Genomic DNA, 16,442 nt, shown 5'->3' on the forward strand with positions numbered 1-16,442 from the left:
TCTGTTACAAGTACTCAAAAGGGGAACTTATTTGGATAATTTTTGATACAGTTATTATTTCAGCAGACCATTAGAACACCATTTTTGAAATCATGGCTATTTGAAACCACCGTTGGGAAAGTAATCCAAAGGCCATGGGAAGGAAGTTAGCATTATAGATTCTAGAATCCCAAAGTTGCCCAAATGGTTTCATAAGGGCAAAACTGCCGTTACAGGTCCTGAATTATTCAGACCTGTGCTTTGGAGAAGCGAGGCTTTAGTATGCTGAAGATGTTGTTGAAGGCTTCTGGGGTCACCGCAGATATTAAAAATTGGTTCCAAGACACTAGACTACTAATCAGACAATGGCAGAAGGACTCAGGCACACTGCGGAATTCCTAATAATTCAAAGAGGGTCTGGTCAATAGCATTTTTAAATACAGAAGCAACACATCCACATCTAATTAGTGATACATTTGTGCGAAAAATTCTCCAGCGTCCATCTCAAGTTTCTGTAAGCCAGGAGAAAACAGAGCTTTGGCGTGCAAGAAAAAGCATTCTAATGGCTAGCCTGATGGTAAAGTAACCCCTACAGTGAAGTTATAATTACAATTTTGTCAAGAGAGTAGAGAAGTCAAAGTTTCACAGGGAAAAAAACCTATTTACGGAAAAATATTATGCTTTTCATTTGATAGAAAAGTAATTATTGCAGAGGGACTCCTGGAAGATCTTGCAGACAGTCACCCCCTCTTTAATAAGTCCTTGTGGCAGCTAAGTGGGGATCAGGAGTATTCTTTATCAGGTTTGCATTCAAGTAGCACTAAATCTATGCAGGTAGGAATTAAATAGTATCTGAGTTTAATTAAAATTATAAAAAAGGAGAAGAATGGTTGGTAGACTGCTCGACTGCATTTTAACCAGTAACCTCAGACCCTAATTAGAAATGCTTTTCATATCTTCTCTGTGCAAGGGCTTAATCTGACGTGAGTCTGTGAGCGAGGGCTTGGGGACCGGTGTTAATTCTGCATTCGGTCTCGGTTTGTATGGAGGCGGGCGGCGCTGATTGACCGCACCGAAGCACGGATCCCATGACCTTGTGGGGATTTTCATGTGAGGTGTTAATTGAGAGGGTGGGTTAATCTTTGAGCATCATTGTCCCCAAGCTCTGGGCAAAGTTTGTGCTTCGTTTCCTTACTCAACAGTACATTTGATCTCCACCTTGTCCCCTCCATGACAGTTTCCTAAGCCCACCACCAACTCTCTCTTGATAAATTTGTTGGGGGAAGATAAGCTCTTGCCCTCTTGTTTGATTTCATGAGCTTGTTTTTGTGCCCAGCTCTAAAGGGAGAGGAGTGTCTCACTGAATTATATTCAAGTCCAACTTAGAGACAGATAAATGCACACACAGTAAAGATCTCCGCTTCTCCTTCCTGCCCCTCTGCCTGCCACTGCCCCTCCCCTTCCTTGCCTTGTTCAATCTCTCAGGGAAGAAAAGAAAAGACTCATCCATCGGGAGATGAACAGCATCAAAAACAAGAAGTAAGCAAGAGGCAAATTCGAAGGAAATGTTTCAACCATGTTCCATCGGAGTGCTGTGAAAAATGTGTTTTTTTTATTCCTCCAGGGCAGAAAGCCTGGAGTAATCAGAAAAGCAGGGAGACATTATAGGGATAGTACTTCTGTAACAATACACACACACACACACACACACACACACACACACAAGCGCGCGCGCGTGCACGCGTGCGCGCACACACACGCGTTTTCATTTAACACTCGTATAATGTACAAAAAGACAGTCCATTACTTTTGCTTTTTAAAAATAAATAATGAATGACTCTTTTTTCATGTATTATTGTACAGGCCTGTCATTTCTATCATGAGGAGTAAATTTCTACTCGACGCAGGATTCATGCATACTGGCTGGCCTTAAAAATGAGTCCCAAGTGAGCAGGATGGGAGTTAAAAAAAAAAAAAAAAAAAGCAGAAGTAACACTGCTCACACAGGAAACACAGGAAACAACAATGATTAAAAAAAAAGATTATGAAAAAAGCACAAATGTTAGCCGTCCTTGACACGCAGTGCATTTCTCTTATTTGTTTCACGACACCAGCTGTGGAGGACTTTAATTACCATGCTTCAAGACCCTTTCTAGCGCCATTACTGAAATGCCGGGACGCCGGGTGGAACAGTGCGCGGTGATGGGCAGCCGCAGACCCCGCCCGAAGGGAAGGGGGGCCTGTCACCACATCTGATCACACAATGGGTCACTGTGCTTCGCTGGTGGCAGGCATCCCCCATCACCTCCTCTGACTCGGCAAAGCAAGGGCGCAGAGAGAGGTGGAGGGAGGGCAAGGCTCCTGTCCATGGAAGTTGTCACTTTCCCTGGCCATCACCACAATAAGACGCAGACGCCTCTCCGGCAAGGGATCCTTGGCTTCCTCCCCACTGACCGCCCCCCGCCCAGCTCCTGCCTGCCCCGTGCCCACTTTTCCAGACTGGCTTTTAATTATTTTGAATGGTATATAGTTAATTAATATGAGACCAAAAAAAAAAAAAAAAGATCTCTGTTATTTGAATTGAATTCATTTCAAAGAATATTGATAAAGTAATATTCATCCTCATCCTCATATTAATAAGTTAATGACTTTAACATTTAAAGACGTTTCATGGTTCTGATAATAAAACTGACCTTTGGCCGGAACAGTGCCAGAGTCTTTTTGCGCACATTGACGGATTTAATGCTATGGAATCTAATCATTTCCTTAACCAATTCTTGGATATGCAGATTTTCCCAAACCTCACTGTCTCTAACTTGCCAAACACATAAAATTCTCCGTGTCCTCGTTCTCTTGAGGGATGAATCCTTTTTCCTTATAAACCTGTTGGCTCTTCAAAGACATCATCCTTTCCCTCGATTACACTTTTGACTCGTCTATAAACTAAGAACTTGGATTTAATATGGTTTAACTCTGGCCAGGGTTAAAATTCAGCAGACCCATCTAAGGGCACTTCTATTTCAGCCATTTGTCATGCGTTCACCTTAAAAGCAACCCAAACCCTACAGCCTCATCAGCATGGCAGTCAGCTCCCTCACCTGCAGGCCTAGTGTCTGTGTGAGTCTGTGGGGAAAATCTAAGTCTTAAGACATCCATTTCCATCACTGACTCCAAGTTCAAGGAGGTTGCCGCGGCAGTCCACTGTCCCATACCCTCACTGCCGCTGTAATTCTGAGCGCAGATTTCAAATTAAAGTTGCTTTTTTTAATTTTTTTTAAACTTGGGCTTCTTGAAGGAAAAGGTTTCAGAAGCCAGGTAAACAGCCTGGGCCTGCATGACGGGGATAAAGACAAAGAGGCAAGAATGGAGGGAAATTGAAGTTGTGACAGAGGCCACAGCAAGTTCAAACAAAATTTGGCCTGCAGAATGCGGGAAAAATCCCCTGGTGACAGATGCCATCTTGTGGGTCATTCTGCCATTCTGTCTCCTGCCACTTTTTATAACAAGAAGAGATAAAGGAGGACCAGATTCTTAGAGGCTTCGAATTGGAAAAGCAATTCAAAGAAATGTGAGTGAAGTTGGCTCTGGGCTTTACACGCTACCTCGAGTATCAGTGTTTTGCTTCTCAGCTTGGAGTACTAGTAAGACATTTAAAGACGGAAGGAGAAAGGAATACTTGTACGACTACCACTTTCTCTTTCAAGTACAAGCAATGCTAGTTTCTAAACATCCCGAAATGTTTGCTTCTTTAGCAACCATTGCAAAAGTAAGTTCTTGCTCAGGCAAGGCCCAGACCCCAAACCTACTTCAATTAAAATGTGTCAATTCCAAGTAATGCACTGTTAACATCTGTAAGCACATTGGGTCCATGCAGATATTCTGTTCAGCAAATCTCTTTGAGATAATTCCCTTTGAACTTGCTCCCATGTAACATACAGGTCCACAAAAATAAGATCTTTCTTTTCTCTTGAATTGGACTGCCTACTAATAAAGAAAAAAAAAAAAAACCCACTAAGTAGCTGAGAGGTTAGAATTAACAATAGAGGCTATGGTTCATTTTATTCATTCATGAAGGTCCCTTTTGGGTTTTTAGCACATTTACAGGCTATCACAGCCTAGAAACAGGCAAGAAGAGACAGATTTTATTGGGTAGTGGTGGGTAAAGCACTCCAGGCCTGGCCCCAGTGTCCTGGTGCAATGTGCAAAAAGAACTATTTTGCTTCATAACCAAGTTTTTCCTTCATCACAAAATCACTTAAGGAATAGAAGCCCCAATTTCTATGTTGTATCAGCCAGTACATCTTTATTATATTGAATACCACTTTGTCTTTACACATTCATTATTTTGTAGACAATCGCATTTGGAGGGTACGTTTCATTGTCATGTATGTAAGTCTTCACTAGGCTCTACGTTTCTTATTTCTTGTGTTTCAAAGGACAATTAACTTAATGGCTGCTGTGAGCCTTTATATTACCATAGTTCAGAGGCAAATTGTAAGTGTCTGTGAGGTGGGATTCATAGGTCTGGTCTTCCCTTTGGTTAGCTCCAGGTCTTTGTAGGATTCAAGGATGAACTCCTGCGAACAGGGTTATGTTGCGTCAATGGAGGATTCCTGAGCAAAACATTTGGGTACTTCTCTGGAACCTCAAGTTTTCTACCGTTGGGTTATTTTTGAAACAGAACATGGACATTATTTTCAAATTCTTCATGGGAAATGTTGACGTTTTAATAAAGGGCCGTAAGAACTTCACTAAAGGGTCGTAAAAACAGGCTAATATTAAATATGGTTCTTTCTTTGCATCTTGGTCTTGCAGCATCCATCCCCCCCCACTTTTGGGAGGAATATCTCACACAGCAAGAGAGACCGTGTTCCATTATGAACCAGCTTGTGATCTCAGCCCAGAGTTCTTATCCGAGCATGAACCATCTGGTTTTGCATGGGGCGAAAGTGCATCAGCTCTCCCAGAATTTCAGCATCAGGCAAGGGGCGCCGGCTGGGGGCCTCCACTGGAGAACTAACCTCTGCCCTTTGAACTTCTCCACCTTCCCACCAGTTCCCCCAAAACAACTCTGCGAAAGACAGGAGTCAGCCCCTGAAAAGCATACCAGGCATTTTTAAACACAACCCTGACATTTCCCCAGCCTTTCCATAGCTGAGACTCTTCCCGCGCACAACCTCCCCCCCAACCCCCCTTCAATCAAATAAGGCACCCGCTCCTCATGCTACTGCAAAGAAGGAAGGAAAAAAAAAGTTGGCAATTTAATTCAAACAAAAGAAGCTTGAAATCTATAAGCACAGCAACTCCGAGGCTTCTGGCAAATAGAATTCTAATTAGTATGCTGCTATTTTTCTTTTAGACAGATGAGCGATGCCCCCTATTGACTCTAGCGGGCAGGCTGGTAAGGGGGAAAAAAAAAGAGGGGGGGGGCAGGTGGGGGCTAGCCAGCAAACACTGCAGATTGCAAATTATATTGCAAACCTTGCCAAGTCCTGGCTCTTGGCATCAGATTTTTAATGACACCCTGGAAAAAGGAAAAAGAAGCCCTCAGCGAAGGGATAAAAATGAAGGGTTTTACACTGTGATAAGTCTTCGCTTAAAACCCAAATGGCCAGGCACACATTAGGGTTTTAAAATATTCATAGATAGAAGTGAAAATGAGGATATGAGGAAGTACATTTGTTGCTTGGTCAATTGACAACTCATTCTGCATATTAATACAGAGTGATGATCTAATTTTAAAGGGATAGTCTATCCCTTTTTTTTTTTTTTTTTAATGTGACTTTTGATTACTCTGAGACTAAGGGCAAAACATCACAGAAATGTCTTAGCAATGACACAGAACGCCGCTTTCTTTTGATGTAGACCTGGGACTAACTACTTCTTTGGTCAAGAATTCTGGGGGCTCGAAAACTATGCTTCTCTTCTTGTGTAATCTCTCTGATGTATCTTGACTGAGCACTTTGATTTTTTTTTTCCTTTTTTCTACCCCCCCTTCCCTTTTGCAGTGCACGAGGCCCTTCACAGTTGTAGGATTTTATACACAAATAGACAGATCATCACAGGCAGGAAGGCCATTCCTTTTAATAATTAGGCCACCTTCTGTTCTGAGGAACGAATTTTGGCATCTCTGCTCCCATGTTGAAGGTCTGAACACTAAGAAAAAGCAAAAAAAAAAAAAAAAAAGAGAAAAAGAAAAAAGAAAAAAGTGAAAGAGGCCCAGCCCCAGACACTATCATTCTCTGAGCAATTTGAGTCTCCTGAAATTGCTTTTAATTGGAACTCTTAAAATATATCTGCTGTAACATCCGTCCAGCCAGACTCTATTTCAGCTATCCCGGGGTGAGGGTAGCAGTGAAATCTATTTCATTTACTTATTTGTACACTTGTAAACTGGATTTTGTCTTTTCAGGACAACATTGGAGGTTCCAGAAAAAAATATATCAAGAGTTCTAAGAACTGTTTTGACTTTTTGACGTGAATATCATGCTTTTCATGAATTAGTCACATACTTTTGTCTTAAGGGGGCAAAAGCCCATGTGTTGATATCACCAAGCAAGGTACTTTTCCAATGCAAAGGAGTGTGCCTCTTTCAAAAGCGAAATGATGAGATTGAAACAAAGTGCCAAACCATGGCCAACCCAGCAGGGCCCCGCTCTTGGAAGATGGAAGATGGAAGGAGCCAGGGTATAGGTTTTGGTCATACCAGCCTAGAGATAGAGACAGTGTATACTTAGACGACCAGGTCCCAGTCAGGTAAAGAAGCAAAGTTCAACTCAACTCCTACACGAAAGAATGAGATATTTTAAAAGATCTCTTTCAAGAAGGAATCATACCCCAAATTGTACAAAACGCTTTTGTGCTGTAAGGAGAAATCGACATACACTGGTCAGGCCCTCACGGATGTCATTAGAATCAAGCGTTTTCTTGGAAAAATAAAGAAAGAGTGACATGGAGTCCCACAATGCAATCTGAACTCTGTTTAGACAAAGTAAACCCATAAGCTACTTAGTTTAAAGCTATTCAGGTTTTTGGGTTTTTGTTGTTGTTGTTGTTGCTGTTATATGTAAACTTAACACATTCTACTTAAAGTAACCCCTTCTAAGGTCACTGGGGAAGGGCTCAGAAATGGGGGGGGGGAAGATAATTTTAATTTTTCATAGCTTACTTGCAAAGCAGTTACTGTGGAAATCTTGTTGTTTGAGTTGGTTTGGGATGGTAACAAGTTCAGAACCACCGTTGTTTGCAGCTTCTGGGAAACCCTGGGCATTGAAATTTGAGAACGATCTTTAAATGCCATCCCGAATAATGATTCACCTTATGTGATCCCCTAGTGACTAAGTCCGTATTTTTAAGGACGGTGTTGCATTTATTCAGAACGAGGAGACAGGAGGCTGGGTCAAGCCTTTAGCATATGAGACCAGGCACAAAGTTTAGGGGCTTTACATAAAGATGGTATACGTACGGGAGAGTCAAGTGTTGCTTCAGAGAGGGACCCTGCCACTGAAAAAAGGGGCAGGGTCCTACCAATTATCAAAAGTTGCAATTACTCCTGAAAGAGCAGTCTTCAGTGAAAAACTTTCTCCACCTCCCCCCGCTACCCCCAACCTTACATACTGGTTGAATTCCGTTTGCAGGTGAAGGGAGGTGACAAGCAATTTTAGCACCCAACAGCTTAAAGGAGTTCAAATGACCACTGAAGTCATATTAACTTGTCAAATTGACCAGTATTTTCTGTCATTGAAACATTAGAATGAGTAGCTCCAGACAATAAAATTGTTTCAATTATACTGCATTAGGGCTTGGGCACTAGGAAGTAAAGATGCAGAAGGCAAAAGGGGGAGCAACAGTCCACGTGTTCCTGAAGGCTGACAGTAGAATTCCACTGGAAACCATTTAAATGCATACCTGTAAGGGGGACAGAAGGCAGTGCTTGTGAATGAATTCCCATGAAGGAAAGCGGGCAGATAAGTCTACACCAGTCCCCCCCCAACAATGTAACTGTTTATTCTCGTAATATTGGCTATGGATATGAAATAGATGAAATGAAATTATCCCAAGTTATTAAAGTCACAGTAAAGTGGTGCTAATTATACTAATTGAGTATTCACTGAGATTTCTTTTATAAATAGCAAGGAGGTGAGCTAAAAAGGAACAATTTTCAGAGTCCAAGATGAATACAGTTCTGCTCACCCTTCTGTTTGCACCAGAAGACGTATTGATCCTTTGCAATCCCCCCTACTTTGTTTCTCTGAAGACGGAAGGTGTCTGCAGGAAAGAATACTGGAGCTGGTATGGATTCCTACACTGCTGCAGGCTGCTGCAGAGGGGGCAAGTCAATTCAGCATCTCCTGGTGGGATGGCATGCGTGTGTGCGTGCATGTGTGCACATTGCCCAAGCTTGAGGGTTCTGACTGCCAGACCACTTGGCCATGCTTCTATGATGCCAAGACTCTGGCTCTCCTACTCAAGGAATGCTTAGGGTGATGAGTTGCTCTCAAGCCAGGAGTCTTACGGTTGGGCTGGTGGGCAAAGAGCAGATAGAATAATTGAACGGGATGTGTGTGTGTGAGGGGCAAGGTATATGGGGTACATTGATGCTGTTTCCGCTTTTATAGCAAAGATCCATCATGGGTCTGAGAGGTTTATATATCTTTATAATGACTCTTTCTTCTCCATGGTGGAAGAATAGGCCCCTGACAGAAAACTATTATCAAAAGAAAATACGTTCTTACTATGTACTTCCTTTTATTCTGTGGAGTTGGAATTACTGTAGTGTTTTGGGTTTTGGTTTTTCATAGTCAGATTGCCTGAATTCTAGCCTATTCTGGTGTGGCTGAAGTTCACAGTCCTGTATGTTATTTTAAATAAATGACCCCGTTTAGGTTTTTGTCTTATTTTATTTATTTTTAAAATTTTAACTCGAATATCGGTAACATACATTGTTACCTTAGCTCCAGGTATACAATACGATGATCCAACAGTTCTCTATATCGCTCAGCGTTCATCAAGATGAGTGTACTCTTAATTCCCTCCACCTATTTCCCCCATCCCCCCATAGCTATTGAATTTGACAATTGGACACTTATTCTGTTTATAGCACTGTGCGGAGAACTGCAAGGGATAGGAGGATGAGTAAGACGCAGTCCCTGACCTCGTGACGCTCAGAGTTGAGCATGTGTGTGGGTATTTGTGCAAGAGTGTGTGAATCTGGGCAAGGGCACATTTAATCCCAACAGAAAGTAGAATATGATTTACCCCCTTGGATTGCTATACTGGTTGGAAATCCTCTTTCGATAGTTTACTTTCCTTGCTTTTCTTTTACTCAAGCATAACGGAAGGTGTTCTAACTACCAAAATGAAACGCGCTCTCTTCAACATTAAACCAAGTAGCTAGGTTGGGCGCTGGTGGCAACCACCTGCCGTCGCTGTCCCTCCGTCCTGTGGTAATCATGCTCTGAGGTAATCGGCACTTATGTATGCTTCACAATTACCTGTTTAAAAACCCATTTAAAAATTGTAGATTCTACACTCAAAGTCATGGAAATGTCTTAAAATACACTGGTCTCTTTGTGACTCCAGTCATTTTGTAGTTCTTTCCCAAACAAATCCTGTGTATATACATTATGCATGATTAAAAAAAAAAAAACTACACACATATAATGATTTACTGCATATTTATGCTACAATCAAATCCCAAGGTAATTCTATAGTCAGGATGGAGCACATACTACTCTTCTGTAACTACTGGCTTCATACAGTAAATTCAAAAGAGAGCGTTGGGGGGTTAGCAGTTGGGGCTGAAAGGGGAAATCAAGAAACAGCAGTAACATTGCTCTTGTCTTCATCCTGCTCCTCAAGATGTAAGAGTCTCCAGTGGGTGGGAGACCTACATTCCACCTCCCAATTCTGGTGATAACCCCGCAGGTTACACTTTACAATTACCTTTTTAAAATGCCAATTAACCCGTTCAGTGCTGTTTGGCATACTGTGAGCAGTCAGTAATAGCCATTTTGCACACTATAACCAGAGAGTAAGACAGGCTAGTGTGCATGCACACACACACACACACACACACACACGGATGTCAGGGGGGGAAGGCCAGGAGAAGAGGACAGTGATGGAGTTGCTGGTTGCTGCAGCAAATCCTGGGAAGTGTGACTGTGGTATTTAACATTGCATGGGAACTTAATCATTTTTTTTCCATTGATAAAAATCAAGAATAAGCAGATGCAGTGGGATTCCTACGCCATTGAGATGTATAATGAAGACCTGAATGTACAGATATTATTCACAAGAAAGAAAGCAGTAAATGAGATTTGGCAATATCCCCCATTTTTAATTGTATCTCACCAGCTTGAAAAGCAACTGCAAGTTAATTTTAACCATATCGCTTTGGCTGTTATATTTAGTGTTTACTCCGAAGAAAGTAGCATGGTTTTAAACTCAACATTTTCTATTTCGAGGCAATTAATAAAATTACTGTTTACTTCCATGACGTCTTCAGCCTCCAGCTTCAAATCACTTTCCAAGGACCTTCTCGTTCCTTCTGACAAGGGGGTACGTCGCGCAGGAGATTGGGGTGTTTTATTTTCTTTCGTGAGTGAAGAAACGGAGTTACAGTTGCTGGATCCTTAGGGCATGTGGGGAGGAGCATCCCCAGGAGAGCTTCTTGTCAAGGTGCAGTGTGCATGATGCGGGGTTGTGCTTCCTTGTGCGGTTGCCTGGGATTCTGGTCTTTGGTTGGAACACCATCAAAACTTGCAGGAATTTTGACAGACTTACCAAAGGGAGACAAAGCAGAGAGGGCAAAACTGACCCTGGTAATGACAGGCCCTTCACAGGCAGCGCGGGCTCCTCCATACTCCAGGTGGGCACCGATGTATTACTGCCTCAATGCATTCATTGCAGGAGACATTTCCCCAAACCCTGACCTTGTTCCCATAGAAGAAAATGACTTAGACTAGTATTGTGAATGAAATTCAAACATAGATTCAGGTTTCACTGGCCCCAAAGCTGATCCAGAAGGCCAACTCGATTGGAGTAACAAAAATGGTGGTTAGGAGGAGAGGACATGTCATTTCATGGAAACATCCAGAAGCAAGTGGGTTTGTCAGATCCAAGCCTGTTCTCTGAAAGTCTGCTTTAGGCCCATTTGTATCAAGCAACTGTCCACTAAAATATTGATTTGAAGAATTACCTGAGCGGAGCAAAGTATCGTTGTATATTTGCATGGTTAATATATGCTAATTTTGTTTTATGAACTGCTATAACTTTGCACCAGTAAATGGCAATGTTTCTCTGCATTTGAAATGTTTTTAAAACTTCAGAAGTGAATTCCCAGGTGGAAGACAAAAGACTTTTCTCAACAAGCCGTGAATGTTGAGTTGCTGACGCACTTTTCTGCACACATAAACACAGATGTAATTGGTCAATGTTTCCAGTAAACTGCTTTTTTCCCCTTTGGCTTGTGTCCGAGTACAATTTTTCCATCTTTTGTGCTGCAAGAAGTAAGAATTACTGCGGACACTCTATTTTGTCTCCAGACTGAAGAGGGGGAATGATCCAAGAGCAGAATCAGGCAGTGAGTTCCAGTCAGCTGGTCATTGCTAGTCACATTCCACGACTTAGCTTTCAAACTTCATCATTTATCCCTAAATGAACAAAATATAGCTCATAGTTTCTCTCTCTAATAAGGAGTTTGAGAGGAGATTGAGGAGTGTGGACATTCTAGGTCTGTCCTTGAGCCACAACAAATAAAATAACAAACATCTAACACGAACTTCCCCACTGCATCCTTATAAGTTCATGTTTAGAAAATACCACAAACTGACAAAATAAAGTGTCTTCTGCAGTTTTAGAAAGGACTATGTCTATTATTCCGACAGTTTGGAAAATTCTACAATATTTAAACTTCTCCCCAAACCTTAGTGTGTGTGTGTGTGTGTGTGTGTGTGTTTGTGTGTGTGTGTGTGTGTACAGCTAATATGTGATTTATATTGACACAAGCACTATATATATATATATAGCCATTTAGCACTTAATAGAAAAAAGAAGCAGAAAGGAAAAATAATTAACTATAAGCATAAGTGAAGCTTAAGTTGATGGTCTAAATCGATCTGATCCAAAATGGAGATTTATAGCTGAGATCACCCCTGCTTTGGAGTTCATCCTACTATTCTCTTGCTTCTCTGCCTTCCTCCTCTATAGGGTAGATTATGATTATTATTATTTTTTTTAAAGATTTTATTTATTTGACAGAGAGAGACACAGCGAGAGAGAGGGAACACAAGCAGGGGGAGTGGGAGAGGGAGAAGCAGGCTTCCTGCTGAGCAGGGAGCCCGATGCGGGGCTCGATCCCAGGACCCTGGGATCATGACCTGAGCCGAAGGCAGATGCTTAACTACTGAGCCACCCAGGCACCCGATTATGATTATTTTTAAAGGGTATTTCAGTGTTTCCTAGTAGTACATACACAAAGAATGAAATGCATCATGGAACAACTATTAGAGAAATTGTAATTTAATATTGGGGGTATGTTTTTTTCAAATATTCCTCCTAACACACATCCAAAGCAATAAGTTTGGGTGTGGAGGAATTATTTTCTATGCAATGGTCTGTTGCATTCTCTGTATCGGCTGCAGGAAAAAAAAAAAAAAAAAAATTACAGCTAACGTCTGGACCCTGAAGCACCTGGAGTTCTAACAGATGTTCCTAGGATAGTTAGCGTACAGGCAATTGACATATTTAGGGTGATGTGACACAGTGAAGGCAGGCAATATGGATTGGTAGCTCTCAGGTTTCGAGTAACACAAATATGATTGTGGAGTTATAAGGGTGGGAAGGACATGGTAACATTTTAAACAGTGCCTATTAGCTCGTCATGAAGGCCAAATGATAAAACAAAGGTTAGCTGGGGTTTGGCTTGTTGATAACACAACCAAGTCAAATTTAATATATCGATTTCCATAAATATATAATGTGCACCTCTCTCCCTCCCTTCCTCCTCTCTCTCTCTCATCTACTGTCTCTTTTTAAATGACCTAGGAACACAGTACATGCTGTACCTAATATATTGGGAAGGGGTAGAAAATTCATTGGTGAACTTCTGAGTGAATTGCCTTTGCACGTGAAGGAACACATATAATTCTAGTGCATACTATAAAAGTATACTAAGAAATAGAGTTTAGTGGGCAGTCAGTCACCTCAATGCCTTCCTTATGGACGTTTGATCAATTATTTTCCAAAGAAAGAAGAGACAGTGGTTGAACAGTGTGTGGCACTCAACATAAGTATCCTAAAAACGTGAACACGATTGAAAGAGCATAGTGCACATAATCATTTGCATGACGTCATCCAGATAATATATCCGAGGCACTTGCTGATCACAAGGTAGAGAGTAACAATGCTATTCTCTTCATTTTGTGGCAAAAGCTTCACAGGAGGTTTTGGAAAGACCGTTTCATGGGCACACAAAAAATACCCCAAAAATCATGTTAATGGGAATTTCTCTCTTCTCTCTCAGCCCAGTGCACATGAGAAATGTATGTGTAGCTCTGTAGGTGTAAACTACAATAGGTGGATGGATATTTACCCAAGGAAATTTGAGCCATGGCCTTTCATTTTCAGAGAGCTGCTACCTAATCTCAGTGTAGCATCCGGACAAAGGACACCTCATTCCTCTTGCGCCTGAACTGTGAGCCAACCCTTTGTGAACCACCTAAGCGATTAGAATAATGGGCTGGGGTGGGGGGGTGGGGAAAGATAAAATACAAATTTCACTCAGATCTGCGTTGGATTACGTCCTCGTGCCCCTGTCTTTATTGAGCGATTTGGAGTTTCATTAGAATTCAGAATTCCTGTGGAAAGAGAAACCACGGTGGCACAGACTTCTCTTTCAAGGGGATTGCAGGCTGACCCATCAAAATGAAAAGGCTCAATGTTGTGGTGACAGGTCCCCAAGCAGCCCTGAGTGACAGCTTCATTTCAGGAGTTCTCCGATGAGGTTTGAATAGAGGCAGGAGAGGTAGTGCTGGGGACACTTTGTTCCCTAAAAATGGCAGAGTCAACTCTGCGGTTCCGCGGACCAGGGACCGAGGTACAAAAAGGAAGCCGAAAGGAGCCTCTGCTTGCCCATCTCCAAATTTATTATTCAGGGCTCACGAATATTCACTCCACAGAAGGTTGTACTGAAGACTTCGAGTCCCTCCCCATGGATTGCTTTTTATTACTGTTGTGGGGAGAAAATAATAATAAAAAAAAAAGAGGTAAGAAAGCTCTGTGAAGAGGCTACAGCACAAAGGTACTGTGCTCTGCCCGGAGAGTTTTTCCAAAAGACGCATGATTCTCTCCACAAATACCGCAGGCGAAATCTCATTCAAACAATGCCCTGAAGTTTATCCTTGAAAAAAAGGAAAAAAAGTGCAAGCTCTTTCTCCTTTGATATGATCTGATCTGAACCACAGTAATAATGAAAAAATAACAATGCATAATGGTTTCTCATAATTGTGCAGTGGGTGTCCTGGAATAAATTTTATACCTCTTTTCTGGAAATAGGACACCTACTAATGTGAAGTGGCTATCCACAACACTGTGGATGCAAAGTGGTCAGATTTTCCTATTTCCAAGGCAGTAAATATCCAGAGTCCCTGCTCCTACCTCTCAGGGCCCCAGTCACTAATGAAAGGCAGCTTAGAGGAAGCAGACAATGGACAAAATTCACCTGCCCCATCCAGCATTTTTCTCATGGTGCTATCCCATTTGGGATGTTTCCTCTCCAGAACAACAGTCTCGTGGATAAGGGAAAATGACAAAATATATGCAGGCTTTCTTAAAATAACACTCATAATTTTAAGTTTAATTTTGAAAACGCTTCTTTTAAATAAAGTAATTTATTTAAAAAATAATTTATAGGAAATGGAGGCAAAGACCTCCCGTTTTCTCCAGATACATCCAAAATTTATTCATTATATTCCAAGAAAAGTATTTCCCTTGCCCCTGTGTTGCATAAAAAAAACCACAACACAGCACTGTTCTTAAGATGTGGATATTATTATTTTGTAATGGAGTGACAGAACCCAGGTTGGCATAAATCCATTGACTTGGCAGCGTCAGCTAGGAGAAGTCTTAGAAAACTTTATCCTACCTATTTTCCTTTTATCCAATTTCTTATATTTTATGTTTTTCTTCAGTAGATGTATCTATGCTATGTATCAGAGCTGTCTTCAAAAAAACTTTCCATCTAGGGGCGCCTGGGTGGCTCAGTTGTTAAGCGTCTGCCTTCGGCTCGGGTCATGGTCCCAGGGTCCTGGGATCGAGCCCCGCATCGGGCTCCCTGCTCAGCGGGAAGCCTGCTTCTCCCTCTCCCACTCCCCCTGCTTGTGTTCGCTCTCTGGCTGTGTCTCTCTCTGTCAAATAAATAAATAAAATCTTTAAAAAAAAACAAACAAAAAAAAGCTTTCCATCTAATCCTATCTTTCCAACAATTTACCATATTCTGTGGGTCCCATAAAAGGAAGAGGACAGAGAATTCCATTATTTCTATGAGATCTTAAAAGCCACATACACTTTTGATCAAGCAGAATATTAGGCTTTGATTTCAAGGAATTTTATTTGAGTCTAATACATGTGCTAACAAAATGCAGAATATATTTTTTCAAGCATTAACGGTGTTGGAATTTTTAATCCATGGTTCCAATAAGAGTAAGTTCCCAACTATTAGTTTTCTTTAGATTCTTTTTTTTGGGGGTCTTGAAATGTTGTGGCCTCGGACAAGTACTAACTAGCCACGTAAAGCAGGGAAGAAAGAAAAATTATTTATGGCAATTTGGCAAAAACAAACCAAAACATTTGTAAAATATATTTACTTCCAACATCTCGGTATTTCTGTGTAAAAAGTTGATTAGCTGTATGCTGACCTATCCAGGAAAATCACTGAGTTTTGCCTTTCACTTTGCCAGGGAAAGGTAACTATTGGTTTAATTCTTAAAGGTTGCCCGTATCACTGCTAGAGGCCAGTGTAAAGAGAATAATGTATGCTGTGAAGTTTCCTGCTTTACTCTACTGCTTGTAGTTTGCTGTGAACTATTTATTCAAGACTTGTTATGACCAAGCTGGAAACCTATGGGTGAAGAGAGAGGCTTTGTTACTCAGTGGGAAAGAGGGAGAGCCCCAGCTTCCTGCAAGGTCACTGTTCCCTGGACTGGTCTGCTTTCTCTCCACGTAGGAATGCTTCTTCTAGGAAATGAACACGTCTTCTTTTTTCCCATATTCCTCAATTCATATCAAGAATGCTGGCAGGAAAGTGCCAAATTAGATTCTAGATCATTATAGAATCATTTCATCCCTTCTGGATGAACCCCTAATAGATGGATAAGTTCTATTAAAATGAGAATTTGGGGAGTGTCAGTATAACAGAAAAGGTGGGGGGAACAGCAGGTCAGAGACAGGGTTCAGGGAGAAGA

This window comes from Phoca vitulina, unplaced genomic scaffold, assembly GCF_004348235.1.
Source record: "Phoca vitulina isolate PV1807 unplaced genomic scaffold, GSC_HSeal_1.0 scaffold61, whole genome shotgun sequence".
NCBI classification, from domain to species: Eukaryota; Metazoa; Chordata; class Mammalia; order Carnivora; family Phocidae; genus Phoca; species Phoca vitulina.